Genomic DNA, 13,323 nt, shown 5'->3' with positions numbered 1-13,323 from the left:
CCAAGTGAGCGGACGAACCCTGCAGCTCAATGCATATGTAGCTTATATTGCCCACTGCTCAGCAACAAACTCCGGTGAGCTGTTTGATACTGATTCAGTGTTGGCACTTAACATTTCATCCATTACTGTGAGCCAAATTCAACACCACATGTGATCACATAGCCGAAGGACATATATACCCTTTTATTGCGGGCTACCTATTTGGATTAAGGTGTTAAACTTTTTCTGAGGGTCTCCACCCAATACTATCAACAGCGGTAATTATAATGATTATATATATATATATATATATCTATCAATAGCTCATAGCACTTTGGGACTTTCAGGGAATCCCGATATTCATGCAGTCTGTAAACCTGTAGAGCTGTCACACACTTTTGCTATTCAGCTCATTTGAGATTCAAATGTTTTAAAAAAAATTCATTGTTGTTATAGTATATGATATTAAATATTGTGTTTTTACTAAGGTTGTCCCTGTGGTTTTGAGCGCCTACCTGGTATAAATTTATATTTGCGCCTACATACATGCTGCAATTATCTTGACAAAGCTGTTGACACAGCGAAACGCGTCGGTTTTAAGAGGCCTCCCACTACAGTTACCACCTTTATCCTGGAATACGCCTAGAAGTCCATCAACGATCTCAAACGAGGAACTTGTTGCTGTCCGAGAGAGGAGTACAAGACCAAGCTTTCAATAGGACTGTATTTGTCCAGAATCAAGCATTCAAGGTCCCTCCATCTTACTCCATATGGACTAAAAACATCTACACATGTTACATATACCCCCTGGACTGTGGCATTTTTTCCAAGGATTCTAAACAGGAGACTGTGTTTGGCCTCTACATGTGGTAATACATCTAACAAATTGTTGTGCTGTGTTTGCCCTATTTGTTTACACATTTTTAATTGAGTATTTTATATCAGCATTTACTTGTTGCAACTAGATGATAATTTTTAATAATAAAAAACTATATTGTCTATATCCAGTTTATAGCGCTGTACATCTTTTCCTGTATATTTACTCTGTAGGGATTAACTATCCCTTGAACAGCTGCTTCAGGTCAAACACCACATTTTGAAGCGCCGGGCCTATTACCTTGGTAAATTATATGGCTGATCCGCTGATATCGGGCAGATCAGACAGATATTTGTAGTATGTATGCCCATCATTACTTCTAAAGGGACAGGATGGAAATAGTTTCAGCAAGTTTTTTTTTTTCTCTATTCCCTTTGTACATTTATTAGGCTTAAGTTAAATATTGACTTTTATTTCCATGTACAGTATATTCCCAACATAACATGCAAATGAGCATATATAACCTTTAACCATGGAGAAAACAAAGGTAAGATACATTCCACTCCAAAACACTTAGTTCTCAGACTTGGATAAATGCACAGGGACAGAGTTTGCAGCAAGATGTACATCCCCAGTGAAACACAATTTCCACATATTGATGTCTTGATGCAAATAGACCTGCTTGGATCTGTCATGCACGGCATATAAATCTGTGCTTCCTGGTTACTACTTTTAGCACTAAGGTAAGCACAGACAGAACATGCAAAATATGCTTACATTTTATGTCACCTCATCGTAACGTTTCCACAGTCACCATGAGAATTCAGAAAGGGGACGGGGTCATTATTTCACCCCTCCCCTAACCCGGCCTGGGGTGGTGGCTAGGGCTAAGATGGTGGCGGTAGGGCCAAGACAATGTGGTGACTGCTACGACTAACCCCCTTTCCCAGTGCCTAACCCTAACCCCTCTCCGGGTCCTAACCCTAACAGGGGACCCTGTACTTGCCCTCGGATTCCAGCATTGGTCACATGACTGCCTGCCTCCTCAATGCTGGGATGCATATAAAAAAATAAATATATATATATATATATATATATATATATATATATATATATATATATATATATATATATATATATATATATATATATATATATATTTTGTGGTGTGGGGGGGATGAGGTATTTGCAAGCGACCAAGGTGTCTAATCAATAATGAAAAAACCAGGTACTAAAAAATAGTATAATTTAATTTTAGAAATACAAAGCACTAAAAAGGGGTAACATATAAAATAGTAATATTAAAGTGCAGCCTAGTCAATAAATGTCAGATGAAAAAAAGGGCTAGGCTAAAAGCGTCAAAGGCACACATGTCAAAATTCATAAAATAGTACATAAAAACACAAAAATCGGGTATAAAATGCACAGGATAAAACATAGAAAAGGGGGAGGAGAGGTAGCTTATCTTAAGAGGTTGAGGTAAAATCAGAATAGCACCCAACGCGTTTCGTCCCTCATGGACTTCATCAAGGGGTCTCATCCCCCCACACCACTTTCTAACCAGTAGGCATATATACCAGTGCCTACATATAATTTTGAGGTTTCTGAGCTGACGCCCTAATATTTCTAAGGGAGTGTCCACCAGGTTATGTTCTGTTAATTACTACGGAACGTATTTTTTCCCTTACTGTTGTTTATACCTTAAATACTACATCTGTGGCGCTGCTAGCTTCTTTAGTACATATATATATATATATATATATATATATATATATACACACATGGTATTAGACCCGGCACTCACCCTATTTGCTTTAAGCTCCGGTGCCCTCTGGAGAGAATTAACATGAAACCAGTAGACACATGCAGCGGCACTCAGAGACTCCTCCCAACACATTAAAGTGTAAACGGTGATTTATTGCATCATGAAAGTGACCAACGTTTCGGGGCCGTGGCGCCCCTTTGTCAACAGCGTCTATCCCAGGCCTGGATATTATGACAGCGCCGGTCGCCATGGCTACCGCGTTAGCTTCAGTTTCCAGGCAACGATGGATTACGACGCATGAGCGCCCTTGCGTCATCACGGCCAGGGGAGTCAGGGACGGATGCTGTTCCCACCCCCTCTCCCCCGGCGTTCATCCCGTTCGCGGGTCTTCTCACTGTATTTAAGGTACGCTATTGTGTACCCTGTTTGTATCACCTTGACAAAGGGGCGCCACGGCCCCGAAACGTTGGTCACTTTCATGATGCAATAAATCACCGTTTACACTTTAATGTGTTGGGAGGAGTCTCTGAGTGCCGCTGCATGTGTCTACTGGTTTTATATATATATATATATATATATATATATATATATATATATATATATATATATATATATATATATATATATATTGCATCTACAGGTATGGAAGACTCAGATTACTATGGTTATTGCAGATTCTGCAGAGGTGCAAATGGAGTATGATAATTTTTTGGGAGCACTAACTGTTGCGGTTTTCATTAGATACAAAGGATGGACATATTGAAAGTAGGTTACGGTGAGTCCATAATAAGATGTAACGTGTGTGTGTGTGTGTGTGTGTGTGTGTGTGTGTGTGTGTGTGTGCGTATATATATATATATATATATATATATATACACACACACACACACACACACACACACACACACTTTTCAAAAAAATAAAGGGAACACTTAAACAACACCTGTGGACGTCGGGCCCTCATACCACCCTCATGGAGTCTGTTTCTGATCGTTTGAGTAGACACATGCACATTTGTGGCTTGCTGGAGGTCATTTTGCAGGGCTCTGGCAGTGCTCCTCCTGTTCCTCCTTGCACAAAGGCGGAGGTAGCGGTCCTGCTGCTGGGTTGTTGCCCTCCTATGGCCTCCTCCACGTCTCCTGATGTACTGGCCTGTCTCCTGGTAGCACCTCCATGCTCTGGACACTACGCTGACAGACACAGCTAACCTTCTTGCCACAGCTCGCATTGATGTGCCATCGTGGATGAGCTGCACTACCTGAGCCACTTGTGTGGGTTGTAGACTCCGTCTCATGCTACCACTAGAGTGAAAGCACCGCCAGCTTTCAAAAGTGACCAAAACATCAGCCAGAAAGCACAGGAGCTGAGAAGTGGTCTGTGGTCACCACCTGCAGGACAACTCCTTTATTGGGGGTGTCTTGCTAATTGCCTATAATTTCCACCTGTTGTCTATTCCATTTGCACAACAGCATGTGAAATTGATTGTCAATCAGTGTTGCTTCCTAAGTGGACAGTTTGATTTCACAGAAGCATGATTGACTTGGAGTTACATTGTGTTATTTAAGTGTTCCCTTTATTTTTTTGAGCAGTGTATATATATATATATATATATATATATATATATATATATTTATACACACACACACACACACACACACACACACGGAACCCTGCCCTTACAAATACAGCATTTGCAATATCATCTGAGAGACACGATTCTCCTCTTTCACGCAAGAGTGCCCCCTTGGGTTTATTGAAGCCAGGGTGGAAATATTTCCCCATCCCTGTACTTTTGGCCTTCCATTTTCTGTTTTTGACATAATTAATTTCAATTTGCTCTATATATACATTCAAAATATGATTTTATGTTTATGACCTTTCTGTTTATAGGAAGACAATCATCTCAGTAGCACATACCAATGGCTTCAGTGAAAACAGTCTAAATGTTGGGGGTTACTTATTTATGGCGCTCTTAGATATGGCTACAGATCCCTTAATAGAGAGATTTCTACTAAATTTAGATGCAGGGAACGATCAACATGATCAGATTGATAGCAGGATGGTGCTAGCTTACTATTAAGTCTTCTGAAAGCAATAAAATGAACACACAGAATGAACAGAAAAGGCGTTTCAAGCTTGTTCTTACAGCACCATCAGTGCCATCAATTCATGTGACATGCCATTATACTATTCATCCTACGAGTCATCTCACTTCTGCTAGTAAACAATGATGGAGTCATGATTCATGGAGGAAATTATGATGGATTGCTCAAACACTAGATAAGAGATTTGTAAGCATAAGGATAAAGACATAAAAAACGGCATTAGGCAGTTTTGTCAATGACAACAGTCTGCACAGAGTAAAGAGAGAAAAGACTATGCAAAGACAAGCCTACACAAACCCCATCCCAAAAAACGACATGAACACCATTTGTCACGATAAATGGCCAAGTCACCAAATAACAGCACACAGACTGACAATCTACATCAGAAGTAAAGAACAGTTCAGTTGTGGATCTGAGGTACTGGTAATACACAGGCACAGTGTCATGAACTTCACATCTCTGCCACTTCAGAAACTCTGTTATATGCTTCACATGTGGGAATGGAGACACTATGGGGTCAATTCAATTAGGAGCAAGTTGCATCCTGTGAAACATTTTATGGTGAATCCGTACAGCGGCTATCATTCGAAATTAAAATCCAAACTCCCACGGCAATGTCCAGCAAATAGTGTCAGCTGAGGCATATTTCTACTGTTCAGGAGATACTGGACCTCTGCCACATCACCAGCAATGGAGGAGATGATTTGCTGCAATTCTAGTGGAAAGCATAGCCCCTGAAAATGTTCTGCATGCTAAAGGACTTTTATTGTAAAGGCCCATACACACTTTCCAGAAAAAATGAGCGACGTCGTTCATTTACCCCCTTCCTGAGCGACTTTGCTCATTTTCTTGGCAAGTGTGTATGTCACCAGCGATGCCAATCGTCGCTGTCGGCAGTGCATGCATGCTCTATCTGGACGGTCATCCAGGAGCTGCATGCACGGGCCAGCGGCTGCGTGACATCACTGAGCGATATGAGCATTCATATTGCTCAGTGTGTATGGGTGGCCGCCGACTGCCCTGCCCGGAAGGGGAAACACTAGACGACGATGCTCATAAAGTGACGTTGTCTAGTATGTATGGACCTTAAGATCGCCAACTTAATTATGTCAACTAAAAGTAATATATTCCCCACTAAGAAGATCAGAATATATCCAGAGGTCCCAACATGGCAGAAATGCACATTCTCTATTACAGATTGTACCAGAAAAGTACCTTACTATGGCTTATCACCAACGTTTATGTTTGAGTGCTCGGACACAACCACCAAAACCATTTTCACAGAGAGACTTCTGTCCTGGGCACTAGCCAGGCATCTGATCTGGATGGGACAGCTAGACTCTAAAGCCAGTCTTCAGTAAGTACTCAGGCAGAAGATTTAGGGGAAGATATATGAAGCCTTGCAGAGAGAAAAAGTGGAGTAGTCTCCCAAATCAATCAGCTTTTGTCAGTTCAAAGATTGAGCTAGAAAAATGTCAGGAGCTGATTGGTTGCATTGGTCTCCACTTTATCTCTCTTTTTGAGCTCAAAGTAGCTCACTTTTGGCGTTTTGAGCTACTCTGAGCTCAAAACCTCCTAGTTTGTGTGTATGGCCGGGCGATGAGTGATGATGCGCCGAGTGAACCACAGTCTCCTACTGTGGAAAGTGGTTCACCCCCGTGAAAATCAGTCCGTGTGTATGCACGATTTCCGCCCAGCAATTAACACATCATCGCTGTGCATACACACTGGGCAAAAACGTCCTGTGTGTATGCACCTTAAGTCAACCCAAACTTAAAATGTGTGAACACTTCCAGGCTCAATAAACATGCAAGATATGTGGATCAAACATGATTAATTAAGGAGCAGATGGCAGGATTACCCAATGGCAACTAATGTGGAAGTCCTAAAAAGGGGAGCAGAGCCTTATGCAAAGTGGGTGCATTAATATATTCCATCTGGAATAGAGAGAGCTACTATTAAGTTATATCGAAACTCTTCTAACAGCACAGCCCCTAATATCTTCTAATTACTGTGAACCACAGGGAAGTGATAACCCTCCAATCTGTTTCCCGGCTATGCGCCATGAGTAAACACTCGGTGAATGAGGCAATAGTGAGGGAGATCGGTGGTGGCAGCAAATTCTTGCCTACATCTGGGGAACAGTTGTCACAGGGAGTGCATGCTTGCCAAGAAACACTAGTAGGAGTGGTCAGTAACAGCTGCCAGTAAAAGACAAAACGCATCATGAAAACCAATGCTTGCAACTAAAGACGGTGACAGAAATCCAATACAGTCATAGGCAGTGTTAGATGGCCTTAAAACCTCAAATGTCGACTACAACATTTACATTTGAAAACATTAATAAACAAAATAAAATTAAAATGCAGCCAAACCATAATACTCTACTATTCTTTCTGTGTTCCTACATTTTGCTTTCCATTAACATCATATCTGGCAGTAAAATGTATAATTTACATAAACATCAAATATTTTAGAAATCCTTTTCCCGTTCTGTTTGTGTGTTTCCCATGCTTAATTTTATTTGATGATCTTTTCTACAATTAACGAATGTCACATTCCTCCTGATATCAACACAATGGTTTTGTTTGGAAGCCTGACAGCTCTAGAAGTCGCTTTTATATGTGGAACAAGTACAGTAAGCAGCTTTTGTTGCAACCCACAGATTGAAGTGTAAACATTACTGTTTAACCGTTCGGAACCTTCATGCTCTACAGATGTTCCGCAGCTACAACTAATAGTTCGCACAACTCCACGAAAGGTGGCTGGTCTTTGAATATACAAGAAAGAATATAAGAAAAGTATTTAGTAAGTTTACTACGGCAATGTGCACACGGTAGATATGTGCAACATAATAGTGGTGAGTGAAAGTAACAATGTTAATATTCCACTTCATTTTACCCCATCATTTAGCAACAAAAAGATTTTATGGTCTAATTTCTACAAACCAGAAAAGACAACTTGATTTAAAATGCTAAAGTCGATATTCCGTTACTAACAAGTACGTAGTTTCAGCATGCTACACTCCCATGCTTCACATACTGAACTACAGGCACATATGCGTTACATACCAATCACATTAAGACATGGAGGCATGGAGTTGAAAAGAAAGGTACTGTAACAAAACAGTGTTAGTGTAGACACAGGAAATGTGTGCAGACGAATGGGCTTGGGGACTTCGTGCTGCAGTCAGGGGATTAAACTGTATGGTTTGAGCTACAACAAGACCTGTGGGTACTACCCCGTACTCACTATATAAGGTAAATCCAAAAAGTGTGTGTGTTGGGGATGTCCTGTGCGCCTAGTGACGTGTGCATCTCAATGTAAACCAATGAGGCATGTATTGGCGGACATAGCAGTTTTATTACAAAAATGGAGTCACAATGCTCCTACTATTTCAAGTGCATATGATGGAAATATAAAACAATTGCTTATAAGGAGAAATAGGAACCATATGTATATAGGGAACAATATAAATTAATTACATATATAAAAGGGACAGTTGTGTAAACAAAGTTACATCATACATGGATGCTGGTATATGCAAAAGGCTTGGTATTGGTAAATGCAGCATAACTTTAATTAAAGTCAAATACAAATTATGTTCTGATGGGATGGAGTCCTGCTGCCACCAGGTGCATAATCTTACCCAAAGTCCAAGTCCTTATTGCTGCGCTAGGGTCCGTTGTGCAATGGTGAGCCGCTGATCTGGTGATTCCTCCTATGCCAGGTACTATGGGGTTCGGTCGCTTCTTCGTTTAAATACGTGCCCCCTCAGTACTCCAGCTGCTCAACTTACCACTGTAAGGAGACTTCGTTGTTCACTCCTCTGCCCAGTGCCCAATCCTACGTGTTATGCTCGCTGTGCGATTTGTGGTCCCCTTACAGACGTCGGGGGACCAGGGGACTTCTGGGTTGTCTCAGACTCATGTGAGCCTGCTGTCGCCCAGTCCCGATGGTTCACTGCCCGGCTGCTCTTCTGTACTTACCAGCCGGTAAGAGGACTAGAAGTGAGGCAGCTGGATGCTGCAGTGATACCGTGTATCGGCCTCCAGGCCTTCTACGATACAATTTAATACTTATCACATAAAAATAAATATAAAAATGTGCATGATGCCTAAGATAAACCACACTACAGAGGGATTTCAAGCCTTTATCTCCACAACACTAGGTCATAGCAAGAGCGCTGTTCCCGATGAAGCACAGTAGAAATTCTTATCAACAACTTAGTAAGCCCTTGCTGCTCTATGGGGGTAATTCAAGTTGATCGCAGCAGGATTTTTTTTTAGCAGTTGGGCAAAACCATGTGCACTGCAGGGGAGGCAGATTTAACATGTGCAGAGAGAGTTAGATTTGGGTGTGGTGTGTTCAATCTGCAATCTAATTTGCAGTGTAAAAATAAAGCAGCCAGTATTTACCCTGCACAGAAATAAAATAACCCACCCAAATCTTACTCTATCTGCACGTTATATCTGCCTCCCCTGCAGTGCACATGGTTTTGCCCAACTGCTAAAAAAAATCCTGCTGCGATCAACTTGGAATTACCCCCTATGTACAGTATGATGCCACTTAAATGACCTCCTCAATTTTCACTATTATTTCCAATCAGTGTTGATAAATTCTGCAGTCACTTTTGGCCTTGAGGATGCTCGTGTAAAAGATGCGTCTGCCTGCTGCAAGCTCTGGAGTAAATCAAGCCTACACATGCATCTCAGTAACTGAACTTGTATTACTAAAGTTACATCAAATAAACTGAACTGAAATGGCATGGAAAGGAGTTCAGAAGCACTAACCCCAACACAGCTCTGGAAACAGGCTTGCTTGTTTTCACAGAACATTACCATCATCTCCTGCTTCCAAATACAAAACAAATAAAATAATTAGAAATATGAACAGATTAATCTGCAAGACATGTTATTAGACTTTTCCTATTATCTGGTGGCAATTTATTTGGTCTATTTATCAAACTCCGAAAAGTTCTATCTCGGGCAAAAAGGTGTTTTTGCTACTTATGAAAAGCTACAGCTGGCAGTGGTTATCACCCAGTATTGCCAGCTGTGACCATCGCTGGTAACAGCTTTCGCTTGCCATGTCAATTTTAAATGGACAGCGGCAGTACTTCTCCTCCAATCAAGATTGCCATCTCAGGATGGAGAGAATTTTGAGCAGTGCAGAATTTCTTTAAAAAAATGTATTTAATAGAATCCTGGCATCCCAGAGGCAATAACACGTCATGCTTGCCCAGGCACCCCTTAAACAGTCAGGCATGTGGTAAGAGCCAGGAACGCTGGAAAGGGGAGAATCGCTGCTTCCCCAGCACTTTTTTAACCGTAAATTAGACAGTAAAAGGTAGTCTATTACCACGAAAAGTGCAAAAGGAAACATTTATTTTCAGGCCATAATAATAACTAGGCCACTAAGTCTGCTGGCAGAGCTCACCATCCAGCACATGTGCAGGTGAAGTGCAGCAGTGCAGGGGGGCAATGCCTGTTATAGATACACTCCAGCGTGTTAGGCACAATTAAGTAAAGATGTTTGAGATTAGAGATATATTTAAATTGAATGATAATTTTGCTAGAGTCCAGTTCGGCAAATTCCAGCAAATCTAGAGCTGCTCCTTGGGAAAACCAATAGAGTGTCTTTGTGCACTTAAAATAAATAAAAAATAATAATAAATTTGAGTGTGAAATAACAGCGCTATGTCCCTGAAATCCTACATAAGCATATTTTGTACAGATGCTCAGAATGGACTGGATTACTGATGGGTAGAAGCCCTGTTGTTCTATCATTTCCAATGGGTAAGCTGATGTGGTTGTTAGTTCTGTATCGGGCCTTCGGGTTGCCAGATCATCCCTTTAATAAGGTATACATATGAATTACGCAGCATGCAGACCTGCAACAATGCAGATCAAGAATCCAAATATACACTCTCAATTAAAAAGAAAGATACTTACTGTAGTGTATTAAGTTTAATATTTTCTAGCCGTGCTAAAAGAAGTTTTATTTGTAACAAAAGGTTGCCCTCAGGCTCTATTCTTTTCCTGTATTTAGAAATTCCTAGGTTAATTTTGGTCATTTGTGGAAAGGGGATACAGTTAAATTGACGGCAGGCAGGATCCTGGCAGTCAGAATACAGACGCCGGAATCCTGACTGCTGACAATGCCGCCAGGCAGAATCCTGGCTCACAGGGGCTACTTCCGCTCATAGATGTCCACGGCACCTATAGAGTGGGAATAGAACCTGTGGTGAGCGCATCGAGACACAGAGCCCGCAAGGGGACTTTCTGTACTGGCCCCGCTGCCGGCATACTGACGTGCATGCTATCCTAAAAATTATTACATTTATTCTTAAAAAAATGCAAGTAAAAATAAAATATGCCTATTTAGGTATGTCTTTAATTTGTCTACATATGCTCTATTTCATTGCAGTACTATTTTATACTGCTCCATGATGGAACATGGAGAAGCTTAACATGAGTAAGAGGGAAACAAAGCATTTACGTAATGCAAATTTTATTAGGAAATATATCCGATACCTGAATGAGGTATGGATTAAGGATTGATAACAGTGGTGTAGTGTATATGACAGCTGTAACAATGGGCTATTTACAGATTCCTGCAAAAATACAATCATTTCCTCCATGTACTTCAGACGACCGTGTTTCTGGGATTCCCCTGTCTGCAGAGGAACAGGCACACATGAAATTCACTACTGCTGCTGCCCTTAGTGGGAGACTGCTTTGTAATGTGCGCACTGCTCCTAATACAAGTAGTCACAGTCCATTTACAGCAACAAGAACATAATAAGGGGTATATTCAATTGTAGTCGGATGCATTCCGACATTCATTTGTCGGAATGCATCCGACCTGGGCTATTCAATGCATTATCAATTCGACTTTAAAAAAAGTCAAATTGATGGAGCCGGGTGGACGCTGCTGAGAGCGGCGGCTGTGACATCCTCCTGTCCTCCCCGTCTGGCTGCCCGTGGCTCTCCCAGTCACTTCTCCCGCATCCCACTCATTTCGACTTTTTTTAAAGTCGAAGTGAGATGGTCAAAAAGGGCGCCAAACCTTTCGGTTTTGGCCTCGTTTTCGACACAAGTACGTGGATCGGCAGCTATTCCGCCGATCCACGTGCTTTTCGACAAGTCAAATTCCTCGACTTGTCGAATATATTGAATAGGTCGGAACCCCTTCCAACCTAAAAAAGTCGAAAACTGCCGTCTTTTCGACAAACAGCAGCTTTCGACGTCAATTGAATATACCCCTAAAAACCCTGTCCAGTTTACTTCTATGCTCCCTTGATCTTGGTGCATGGATGCAGTGGCAAAAGTAAGTGTAGAACATCCTGGCATGTGATAACACATACATACTATAAAAATAACAAATTATAGTGTTAGGGACCTGCACAAGGTTTGTGTGTAACTTGAACACATTCACATCCTCTGCAACTGTGATTCCTGTAGCACACGCACACACACACACACACACACACACACACACACACACCTAGTGGCGTCAAGCATTTGTGTAGCAGCAGTGGTTGGGAATGGGCCATGGTTTGTACGAGGAAGTAGTTATGGACTACCTGCCAGATGTACAAGGACTCTTCTGTAGCCGGAGCTTAAGGGAAAGAGAATGTCTCATTGCACCCTACTGTTAAAGTGAGCACCTGAGGGGTCACACACCAGTAAAAGTTATCATTTCATAGGACGATAAACAAGAATACAGTGGGAGAAAAAAGGGTGATGGTGATGGGAGTGGGGGATCTGTTTCCAGAAAATAACTATTGCAGTTGCTGAGAGCAGTGGGTTGATCAACATAAATTTTACTTTTCTATGAATGGAATATTTATGCTCCTGTGATTGTTTTCAGATCTATACAGGGAAAGTAAGTATTTCCTGAATAGAGTCCTCCCTCTATAAATCAATGTTCTATCAGTGTAACGTGCTTTCATTTTGCCCTAAGCCTCCAATGTTTCGCATGAACTATGCGTAATGCATTTGGTAAAACAGCGGTGTGTGCTTGTCCCATTACAGCTGAAAAATGTCCTTACAAGCTTTATTTCAAAAGCATTGGGAGAAATGTGAAGTAATAAAATCCTGTAATACTCCCTGGAAGTTGTGTGGCTGTGTGTGTAGTGCACTGTAGCTTTCCCTCTGCACCCTCAAATGAATGTGGGATGAAAATCAATACGTACACTAGCAAGATGCATGCATCTGTTAAGGTTCCTTATTTAAGTAAAATGTACGCGGCCAAGGTAAAGGGCAAAAACGCAGAATTTTTTACATTTAGCTAGCTTGTGCATTAAATACATTTAAAGGTCATACTTCACTTTTTTGGTTGAATATTGATTTATTCTGTTTTGCATGACTACTGCCTGGCTTCCTACTAACATCACATGGGAAAATGCAGACAAGACGCGTGTCAGAACCGCTGCAGGCAAAATTAAACTAGACACCTCTGTCCTGGCTACAATCACACTCCTGAGACCCAGCTGCTTTCTGCAATAGACTCCAGAACAACAAGTCAAGCAAAGCTGGATTCTGTGTACTAGGGACATCTTGTGTCATTTATGGGATGGACTTTATTACACACAGTTCCGGAGAAACTGAATATGTACAGACAATCAACAGCAACATATTTGTAAAGAAAAA

General features: G+C 41.3%; 1 protein-coding gene across 5 annotated transcripts in view; it reads right to left on the bottom strand.

The window, feature by feature from the left end:
• ENOX1 (ecto-NOX disulfide-thiol exchanger 1) overlaps window positions 1–13,323 on the bottom strand; it is a 1,047,374-nt gene that overhangs the window by 616,638 nt on the left and 417,413 nt on the right. The window lies entirely within an intron of this gene.

This window comes from Pseudophryne corroboree, chromosome 2 (genome assembly GCF_028390025.1).
Source record: "Pseudophryne corroboree isolate aPseCor3 chromosome 2, aPseCor3.hap2, whole genome shotgun sequence".
Classification (NCBI taxonomy): domain Eukaryota; kingdom Metazoa; phylum Chordata; class Amphibia; order Anura; family Myobatrachidae; genus Pseudophryne; species Pseudophryne corroboree.
The sequence above is the reverse complement of the archived record's forward strand: the minus strand, read 5'-3'. Positions and strand labels throughout refer to the sequence as shown.